Consider the following 11,533-nt stretch of genomic DNA (forward strand, 5'->3'; position numbering starts at 1 on the left):
CATCTTCAATTTAGCTCCATCTTCAATTAACTTTAGACATGGGAACAACTCTTCCATGCCTTGGGTGTCAAGTATCGTGTGGTATACAGCTCCAAAATATATGGGAAAAACTCTTGGAAATGCTCGGAAAATGATATTCAAAGAATAGAACCAATGCCCATATCAAATGTCATCAAATCTTCAGCTCAAAAGTAAGAAGAATGAGCGACTCGTCGAGTAAGTATGTAGACTCGCCGAGTTGAAGCGTAAATGGCAGAAGAATCGTGAATTTTCACATGGACTCGGCGAGTCCATAAGATGCACTCGGCGAGTAGACCGCTGTGTAACAAAAATTTTATTCTGCCCAAGTCCGTTTCTAATGTATGGGGGTTATATAAACTAATAAATTCCCTCATTTTTCTTCAGGGAATAAACACTCTATAACCCTTCTATCAATTGGACTCATAGCTTGACTCAAAACTTCGTTTCCTCTCTCGCCTAGACTCGATTTCTCGCTTCGTCAGCCTTGACTCTAGACCCTCACATTCATCCTTACACTCAAACTGAAAAGATCAAAAACAAAAACCAAGTAATAAAAAAAACATTAAAATAAAAAAAATCCTAAATTATCCTTAAACACTAAAAGTTTAGAAAGAAAAAGAAAGGAAAACTCGAATGACGGGTTGCCTCCCGCAAGCGCTTCTTTTTGTGCGAGTCTTTAGCTGGACTCCCAACTTAATAAACTTCCAATAAACTCAATGCCAATCCATCCGTTGCATTAAATATTTTCTTTGGTGGACCAATTTGTAAAATTTGACTCTTTGCTTCTAAAATTGGCCAAACGAGCTTTAATACATAAAACCCAAGAATTCTGACAAGGGTTGGGACTGGTCGGGTACTAATTAGAAATGGATCGCGCTTCAGAACTTTCTCCAAAGTTGGAATCGTCACCCCATGCTTTGAAACACAAACCGGAAGAACAGGGGACCATGTCATGGTAATGGTCAAACCACAACTTGGTTCCTGCAATTCAGCTTGTTCTTGTTCTTCGTCTGACCTCTCTGCTAGCAACCTTTGCAGCTCCTCCAAGTCTCTTTCTGGATTAAATTCATCATCTTGTAAATCTAGCTCTTGTGACTCAGATTGTTCTTGATTGTTAGACAAGATGATATCTAACCATTTATCAAATTTCTTCAAATCTTCATCCGAGTCATAATCTTCATCTTCCTGCACTACTTCCTCAAGAAAAGCATCAAAAGCATCGAGATTTGGAAAATACATAACAAATAAAAATAAAGATAAAAATTAAACTAAATAAAAAAAATAATCAATAAAATAAAACCGATAACAATTAGCAAATAAAATTAACTATTCGAACCGTTCCCCGGCAACGGCGCCAAAAACTTGATGTGTGTAAAACCAACTAGTTTTAATCCTACTAACTCAGACACAAAATAAACACACGAAAGGCAGTGTACCTATCAATTAGTAATATAGTTCAAGCAAGTAGGGTATCGAACACAGGGAACGGTAAACAATTAAAATAAATGCTAATATTATCTAAATAAAACAAATAACAAAAAGAGGGTTTTCTCTAGTTTTACAAGACTAGAAACTTAATTAAAATAACCAACACACAAATTAACTAACTAGCAACTAAAACAATTAATTACCAACTAAATTCAATAGTAAAGAGGACTTCTGTTTAGGTACGACTCATTTGTTCCCATGGATGATTTTAATGTATCGGATTAATTCTTCATTGGCTACCGATTAAGATAATTAGGTTCACGTTCGCTATTTCTAATTCTTAGAAAACAAATTAATTCAAGCAATGGCCAGTTGTCTAAATTAACGGGTTTCCTAGATTATTGATTCGGGTTAAGTAAGACTTGTAATGGTTAATTAAATTGACCCTTCAATTAACCTATTGTTGATGTTCATCAAACAATCTCACACATTAACTTACCTATCTTCTAGTTAATTCTAGTTTCACATTCGTTATTCCTAGACATACAACTATGTGGTCACAATAAATCATATGAAATTAATAACTAAGAGATGTTCATACAACTTAATTACTGATTTATTAACAGAAGAATAGTTATTGTCAACACATAAGGTTCTTTAACAAGCTTAACTAAACATAATTACCAATTAAAATTATTCCTACTTAAATAATCAATCCATGTTCACAAAATTGTCTACCCTAACAGAAGAATAAGTTTTTAGCTCATGATTGCAGTAAACATAAACTCAAAAACAAAATCAAAGCATATAAACATGATTCAAATCAAAAAGTTACTAAGAATAAACCAAAATTGTCTTGATTCTCTTCACAATTGAATGTAGGGTTGATTCTTCAGTCCCTCACGACCTAGCAGCACTTCTAATCGTTTCTCAGCCTCCTAGGGTTTCTCCCCATCCTCTGATATCGATCTGAAAGTCCCTTTATATAGATTTTCACAAAACAGAGGCTACTCGGCGAGTCCAGTGACCTACTCGCCGAGTCCGTCACTTAAAACCCGTGTACGGCAAGTCAGCGCGTCCAGAATCGTGAAACTTCTGACCAACTCGGCGAGTAATCGACCCTACTCGCCGAGTACGTTTCGAATCAGCATTTTCTCAAAACACGAAAGTCATCCGAAATTGTGTCTACTTTTCAGAACATTTTGAATCTCGTCAATCGGAGTTACGGTTTATGAGATATGGCCAAAACACTGACGAGGGGTCAAGCTGTCCAGCAACATCCTTCTTTCTTCAAAATCCAAGATCCAAGCCTCCAATCGCTAGTTCCGCTTCCTTTTCCATCCGAGCATGTAATTGTTGCTGAAAAATGAAATTCTAAACTAATTAAGCACCTTTTGTTCATTAAATGAGATAAAATCAACATAAAGTATTAAGATCATGCATGAATTTTATAACTAAATATGCTCATATCAAAATACCCCACACTTGACTTTTGCTTGCCCCCAAGCAAAACTGAATTTTAGTACACTAATATTACATAAGACAATCCCAATTGAACCCATCCATTATGCCAAGACCGCAACGCATGCATTTGTGTCTAAAATTTTCCTAATAACCTCCCATACTCCAAATACTCACAATCCTCATAAACATTCGCCCACTTTTTCCGAACAATGCTCATTTTATGCATCCCTCCGAATCCATCCTCAGAAAACCTCTTAACCTCAAGGTATTTTTGGTTGAGCAACCCAAGCATACATAATCTAGAATTACAACTTTTCGATACCACTATGGAGCTCTTTGGAATTCTTCACTTCTTTGACATTTCATCTTTGATCTCTTTGAATTCACCACCTTGTTGTTTGATTTTTGGTATCTTCAACGTTTTAAATCTTTGGAATTTTAATCTTTGAACTTCATACTTAACTTTGATGCTCCAAAAATTCTTCAAACTTTTCTTGTAATTCTCTCTCTCTTTTTTTTTTTTAACATGTAACTCACTTTTTTCACTCAATAAACCTACATGCTTAAGCAGGGGCGCTCAACTTCAACCTTTATTGGTTAACGATAATAATTTTCCTGGATACATTTCTGGTACACGATGCTAAACATATTGCATCCTTCAAACTAAGCGAGGTCATATTTTTGTCCCATGATTTCACTGGAATAAGGAAGCCACAAATGCACTAGAACGTATATAGGCTCAACTAAACATTTGGGTCTTCATGCAATCATCAAATATAATACTAGCATGATCCCTAATTGCTTTACCAAAATTTTCTAATTTAGCCCTAGCAATTTTAATGCAAAAATTTCAAAAATTATCAAAAATTAACTAAAATTTTAACTAGGAAAATATGGCAACGGCAACGGCGCCAAAAATTAAAATTTTAACTAATAACAGAAGAATAGTTATTGTGTCTAATATTTTCCCCGGCAACGGCGCCAAAAACTTGATGTGCACAAAAGTACCCACTAATTTTAATATTTATAACCTAACAAACTTAGACTATCTATGCACTTATAGGCAGTGTACCTAGTCAGATTACAGTATAGCTTAGGTAAGTCGGGTGTCGATCACAGGGAACGGTGAATTAACTTAATATATTTGATTATAGGTTACAGGTTTCACGAAAATAATAAAATGGTTTAATAAATCAATTAACAATTCTTGATAAACTAACAGGAAAGCAAATCTCTTCAGGTACTTGGGTTTAGATAAATTACACCTTAAAACATAGACAATTGCATACACAAATTCATTTATTCAATGTTCACCGATTCCTAAAATGATTAGATTCATGTTCATTATAACTAATCCTTTAGCAAACAAGTCAATTCAAACAGTGATCAGTTGATTAAACTAACATGCTTCCTAGTGTTCAGTTCGTATCAAGCAAGACTTGTAAATATAATTAATTAATGTAAACATTTAATCAACCTCTTGTTGATGGTCATCAAACAAGGCTCACACATTAACTTACTTATTCTCAAATTAATCCTAGTTTCACATTCGTTATTTCTAGTCTTATAATCTCGATGGTCATCAAAAATCATAAGAGACAAGTAAATCAAGCAGATATTCATACAACTTAATTCACTTAACAATTAACAGAAAATAATCATCATTAACACGTAAGGATCTTTTAACAAGCTTGGCAAGATAAATTAAACACAAATAAACTATTTAATATAGCAATTTGTCTAATAATCAAAGCTTCATTCAATCATAAACACAAAGTAAAAGGTTTTTACACCTAAATCAGAAACTAAATACAGAAAAGTACCACCATAGAATGCTAAACATGGTCACGTCAGCAAACCATATGATAATCAACATGTATCCGCTCTCCAATCCTTCCGATCTCCGCTCCTGTTAGCTTAACGGCCTTCCGGCCGCCTTCTAGACCCTCAAAACGGCTTAACAGAAGTTAATTGTCGACTAAATTAGGTTAGAAGTCGAATCCCCCTTCCTGGTTAGCTAAAAACCGATATTTATAATCTTTGTGGCCGACCTAAGTACGCTGGGCGTACTTAGGATTACGCAGCGCGTACTATGGATATTCACGCGATCATGTATATCTGTTGCAAGCAGGTACGCGGGGCGTAACCTTAAGGTACGCGGGGCGTAACCGCTACCTCAGCACCATTTTGTTTCTTTTAGCTTCTAAACCCGGTTTCCGCTTCAGTCTTTTCTTTTGTGCTTCATCGGCAACGAATAGCTGCAAAACATAATTCAAAGCATTATGAGTACTTTTTAGTTCTAAAATAGAATAAATAAGGCCAAAATATTAAGATAAAGTGTATAAAAATATATATAAAAATACACATATCAAAATACCCCACACTTAGCCTTTGCTTGCCCCCAAGCAAATTTACTTTTATTTTACCAATATTGCACTAAACAATCCTTTTAAAACTCAGCCATTATGCCAAGACCTCAACGCGTACATTTGTGTCTAATATTTTCCTAAAGTACCCCCCCAATTGGTAATTATGTTTAGTTAAGCTTGTTAAAGAACCTTATGTGTTGACAATAACTATTCTTCTGTTAATAAATCAGTAATTAAGTTGTATGAACATCTCTTAGTTATTAATTTCATATGATTTATTGTGACCACATAATTGTATGTCTAGGAATAACGAACGTGAAACTAGAATTAACTAGAAGATAGGTAAGTTAATGTGTAAGCTTGTTGGATGAACATCGACAAGAGGTTAATTGAAGGGCCAATTTAGTTAACCACTACAAGTCTTACTTAACCCGAATCAATAATCTAGGAAACCCGTTAATTTAGACAACTGGCCATTGCTTGAGTTAATTTGTTTTCTAAGAATTAGGAATAGCGAACGTGAACCTAATTATCTTAATCGGTAGCCAATGAAGAATTAATCCGATACATTAAAATCATCCATGGGAACAAATGAGTCGTACCTAAACAGAAGTCCTCTTTACTATTGAATTTAGTTGAGATTAGCATTAGGGATTACAGAGTAAGAATTACAGAGTAGACAATTTAGTGACCTAATTCTGTTTAATTAAAATAAACAGAAAAATTTTGGAAAAATATGAAAATTTTTAAATGACTCGCCGAGTCTAACCACAACTCGACGAGTCCACATGGATTCCAGAAAAGCGTTTAACTTCGCGACCAGACTCGACGAGTCTAACCACAACTCGACGAGTCGGTCTTATTTACAGAAAAAAAAAATTAATTTCGAAATTACTTTTACATCTGGTAAATAAGGTTTTAACCCTAAAAATTCAACTTCAACATCACACTCGCCGGGTACCCCCATTCGCAAACACTCTCAAGCATTCAAAGAAATCTTCCAATCTTCTTCAATTTCTCAAGGTTTAAACTCAAAAGGTAACAACTTTCTTCTTGATTTCTAAAGAAAATGAGAGTATAAGGCCATCTATGCCTGCAATTGCATGTAAAAAACCCGTTTTTGAAAAATAATGAAATTCTAGGGTTTCGATTTTTCATGAATATTGTTGTTTTGAATGCTTAGTTTGACCTTATGACTTAGTAGGAAGTCCTTGAACAAAAACCCTTGACAGAAATTACAAGTTTTAAGGTCCAATTTCATGCAACCCGTCGACTGACTCGTGCAGGTTACGTGACTCGTCGAGTCAGGCATGGACTCGACGAGTCCAGTCGATTTACAGAAACCTTCCAGTTTTTAATTATTTTCTGTATTTCTGGGTTTTGTGTGTTTATTATGCAGAAATCATGTTCAGAAGAGGACAATCTTCAACTGGTAGCCAAGGGGAGTTTCCATGGTTAAACTTCCCGCAAATCGAATCCACTTCAACAATGAGGAAGTGGAAGAAGAAGCTCTCCGACATTAAGAAGAAGGAAGTGTATGTACCGAACAGAATTGATTGGGAATGGCTGCAGAGCGTTCGCTATGAAGAAGAACTAGCTCCTTACCTTTTGAAGGAATTCCAACATGAAGGCAATAGCATGGTGTGTGATGGGTGGAGCCGGGTCTTCCGCATTCAAGAACCGGTTTATTTGGAGCTATGTTTAGAGTTCTTTTCTACAGTATCTTTTCATGGGGGAGTGGATGTGTATCACCCGACGAGCTTTACATTTTGTCTTGGGGGCGAGTATCGTCAATGCTCGGTGGTGGATCTTGCTTGCCGGCTAGGGATCTATGATCAACCGTTGGTGTCAACAAACATCTTTCGGGCTTTCTTGGCAAACACTCATATGGCGTTCCCCGATGGAGTCACGAGCACGGGTTGGTGGAATACCATAGGAAACAAAGTCTACATCCCGAAGTCCGCGCAGGAAGGGAGCATCCGATCCCCGACCCACCGCCTCATTCACCGCCTTATTTCCTCCACCATCAACCAGAGGAAAGACGATGACAAGGTCTCCAACCTTGATGTTTTCTACTTATGGAGCATTATCACACCCGGCGTCTTTTGCAACATTCCATGGTGTATTGCTTCATACCTCTCAGCGGGTGCGGTCAAAGATCGCAAAACATCGCGCATCAATGGAGGCATGTTTGTCACCCGTTTGGCTAATTCATTCGGGTTGATGAACCGTGGTGCCTGGAACCTCATGACTTTGATCCCGACACCCCCATTTAATCCTATTCTTTTCCGCAGGGCCCGAATTATTGAAGACTATGGTGGTGGCCATTATGCCATCCCAAATGATGACCCGGTTGTAGGTCCTGATGCATCGGGAAGGAGGGTGAGACCGAGAAGAGAACGGGATATGGAGGATGAGCCGCCGGTGATTCCGGTCGATAATGAAGATGTACCAATGGATTGGTACAATGTAGAGATGAGGCGGATGCAAGACCAATTGGCAAGGGGGCTGAATTTTAGCAATCAATCCCACATTCGACTTTTTGACCACTTCAATATCCCACATATTGATAGTGGGAATTATCCATATATTCCATCATGGGATGAGAGGATTGCTGCTAGACATAGCGGAGCGGGAGGAAGTGGAGCCAATAACGATGACGAGGAGGATGAGGATTAGTTTTTGTGTTTTTGTGTTTAAACAATTTGCAATTTTAATTTGTTTTGTTTTATATCTGGTGTGTATGATTTAAGATTTTATGATTAATGGTTGTTTGCTTTAGTATTTTTCAGGAATTGACTTATGCTTGATTGCTTAGGATGGGTTAGAAATGTGAAGCATGGTTGTTTTTCGTGTGAGAGCGAGTCAAGGAAGCGAGTTTTTAAACGTCAAAGTGTCAAGTCCGGTCCTAGGGGGTATGAGCAATTGAGTCCAAATGTGAGGAAGGGTTAAAGGAGTTTTTAGAAGCTAAAACAGTTGCAAAATACCAAAATTTTTCGTTCAGTGGCCTACTCGACGAGTGCACTAACCAGACTCGACGAGTCGCATTGTATTTCCCGATATTTTCAGAAGGCGCGCTACTACTCGACGAGTCCATCATAAGACTCGACGAGTCGATCATTTTTTGAGCCGAACGACTGCTGACTTGATGCTACTACTTATACCACTTGCATCCTTCCATTTTCATATTCATTCTTGAAGATATTATGCCGATTTTCGCATGTTTAGAGCGACCCACACGATACATGGATGAGATTGTTCCCATGTATGAAGTTTATTGAAGATGGAGCTTATATGAGAGTGATCAACCTATCCACTGCTATCCCAGGGGAGTTTGTTCCGATTCCCTCTTTATTTTTATGTTTCTATGCATAGTATGCAATGAGGGCATTGCATCACATAAGTGTGGGGTAGGGGGGGTTGGTTAGATACTAGTCAATTTTTAAAAATTTTTGCATACCAAAAGGATTATTTAGGATCTAATTTAGGAAATTTTGGTAAGAAAATAGGATTTCGTGTTAGAATTATATTTGATGATTGCATGAAGACCCAAATGTTTAGTTGAGCCTATATACGTTCTAGTGCATTTGTGGCCTCCTTATTCTAGTGAAATCATGAGACAAAAACACGACCTCGCTCAGCCTGAGGGATGCAATATGTTTAGCAGCCTAAACCTGAAATGTATCCAGGAAAATTTTTATCATTAGCCAATAAAGGTTGAGATTGAGCGCCCCTGCTTAAGCATGTAGGATTTGAGTGAAAAAAAAAGTGAGAAATACATGAAAAAAAAAAGAAAAATTACAAGAAAAGTTATAAGAATTTTGGAGCATCAAAGTTAAGTATGAAGTTCAAAGATCAAAATTCCAAAAATTCAAAAAGTTGGAGATACCAAAAGCTAGTACAAAAGTGGTGAATTCAAAGATACCAAAGATGAAATGTTCGAAGAAGTGAAGAATTCAAAGAATTCCATAGTGGTATCGGATAAATTGTAATTTTTTAGAGTATGTATGCTTGGGTTGCTCGATTAAAAATACCTTGAGGTTAAAGAGGTTTTGTGAGGATGGATTCGGAGGGTTGCATAAAATGAGCATAGTTCGGGGTGAGTGGGTGAATGTTTATGAGGATTGTGAGTATTTGGAATATGGGGGGTTCTTTAGGAAAAATTTTAGACACAAATGCATGCGTTGCGGTCTTGGCGTAATGGCTGGGTTGGATTGGAGTTATTATATGTAATTCTAATGTGTTAAAATTCAGTTTTGCTTGAGGGCAAGCAAAAGACAAGTGTGGGGTATTTTGATATGTGCATATTTAGTGTGTATTAAGTATAGTTTTTATTCATATATTGGCTAAATTATCGCATATTATGGACAAAAGGTACTTAAAAGTGTTAAATTGTGTTTTTCAGTCCAAAGATGAAGCTCGGATGCGAAAGGAAGCAAGAGAAGCGGTTGAGAGCTCAAGAGTGGAAAGAAGAAAGAAAACAGCCAAAATAAGGCTTCTACTCGTCGAGTTATCTCTTGACTCGACGAGTCCGGTCGCGGATTCAGAAAGATAAGCATTCGGAAGTCAAGACAGTTATCAGGTTACGTAGAATGTGAGAGGGACTCGACGAGTCACCACTTGACTCGACGAGTCGAACCGCTTATTTAAAGATAATTCCACAGATCGAGAGGGAGAGAATTCTGGGAAGTTTCAGAGGCCTTAAGCTGCGATTCAAAAGCCAGAAGAACCCTAGAAGTCGACAAAAGAAGCTAGATCCAATTCCGGGAGTAATTAAGGCGTAATTTCCTCATTCTATTTAATTCTTTTGTTTTGTCAATATGATTAAGCAACTTGAACTTATTTGTTTGCTGTTATTCACCTTAGTTATGAACTAATTTCTTTATACTTCTGTTTGGGGATACAAAGTTGACAATATGGTTTGATTGATTGGTAGGATTAATTCTAAGTTGGTGATTAATTGTTATTTTAGCTTGCTAAAGAACCTTGTGTATGAATGATAATTTATTTTCTGTTAATAGGAAGATAGTTAATTAGCATGAACATCTATTAATTATCAACCTCGTATGATAAGTGACCACTAAATCATATGTCTAGGATTAATGAATGTGAAACTAGGATTAATAAGTAAATTGAGTAAATTCATATGCGAGCTTGTAAGATGACCATTGAACAAGAGGTTAATTAAAAGTAACAAATTAATTAGCTATTGCAAGTCTAACTTAACCCGAATAATTAATCTAGTAAATATAATTAAGTTAAGCAATTGGCCACTGTTTGAATTAGTTTATTTGCTAAGGATTAGGGTAGTGAACACAACTTAATCACTTGAATCGGTAACCAACGAAAGAATTAATCCATTGCACTATTACCTTAAAAGCAACCATAAAGTTAACCGAGTTGAACTAAAACAGAAGTTTCTTTCCCATTATTGAATCTAGTTGATTTGTTCTTTTCTAGCCTTGCATTAGTTTTGTTTAATAAGTTTCTAGTCTTGTAAAACTAGAGAAAAACCATTATTTGCTAAAGTAATTTAGATAGAATTAGTTTTTAATTTAATTTGCCGTTCCCTGTGTTCGATACCCTACTTGCTTGAACTACACCACAATTGATAGGTTCACTGCCTTTTGTGTGTTATTTGATAATTAAAGTAGGATTAAAACTAAGTGAGTTTTACACACATCAAGTTTTTGAATAAGGTTTTAAACAGAAAAATTTTGGAAAAATATGAATTAAAATAAACAGAAAAATAAACAGAAAAATTACAGAGTAAGAATTAGGGATTATCTGTTTATTTTAATTAAACAGAAAAATAAAGTAGGATTAAACAGGATTATCTGTTTATTGTACAAACCATATAATTACAATATTATGGTTTGAAACCCTATGTGCTCATCAGGCTCCCAATCCTAACCCACTCAATTTTTTTGTACCATAGATGCGGTATGAAGGTACAATCCACTGAGATATTCGAGGAGTTTAAGACATTAGTATAATAAGATAATGTATGGCTTGTAGTTATTACATTTACGGTTATGTTTTGTATTGGTTATGACATCCCAAGTTTTAATAATGAATGAAAAACATTTACTTCAGAAATACATTTTATGGGACAAATTCCACATTTATAGAGATCACTCTGATTTAATATAAGCATAAATAAAAAAAAGGACTTTTCGGACCGTGAAAATTGGAGATTTCATAGTTGGTATCACAACATTAGTTTAAGCGAATGCTTAAATAGGAATTTG

The sequence above is a fragment of the Lactuca sativa genome, chromosome 4 (assembly GCF_002870075.4).
Source record: "Lactuca sativa cultivar Salinas chromosome 4, Lsat_Salinas_v11, whole genome shotgun sequence".
NCBI classification, from domain to species: domain Eukaryota; kingdom Viridiplantae; phylum Streptophyta; class Magnoliopsida; order Asterales; family Asteraceae; genus Lactuca; species Lactuca sativa.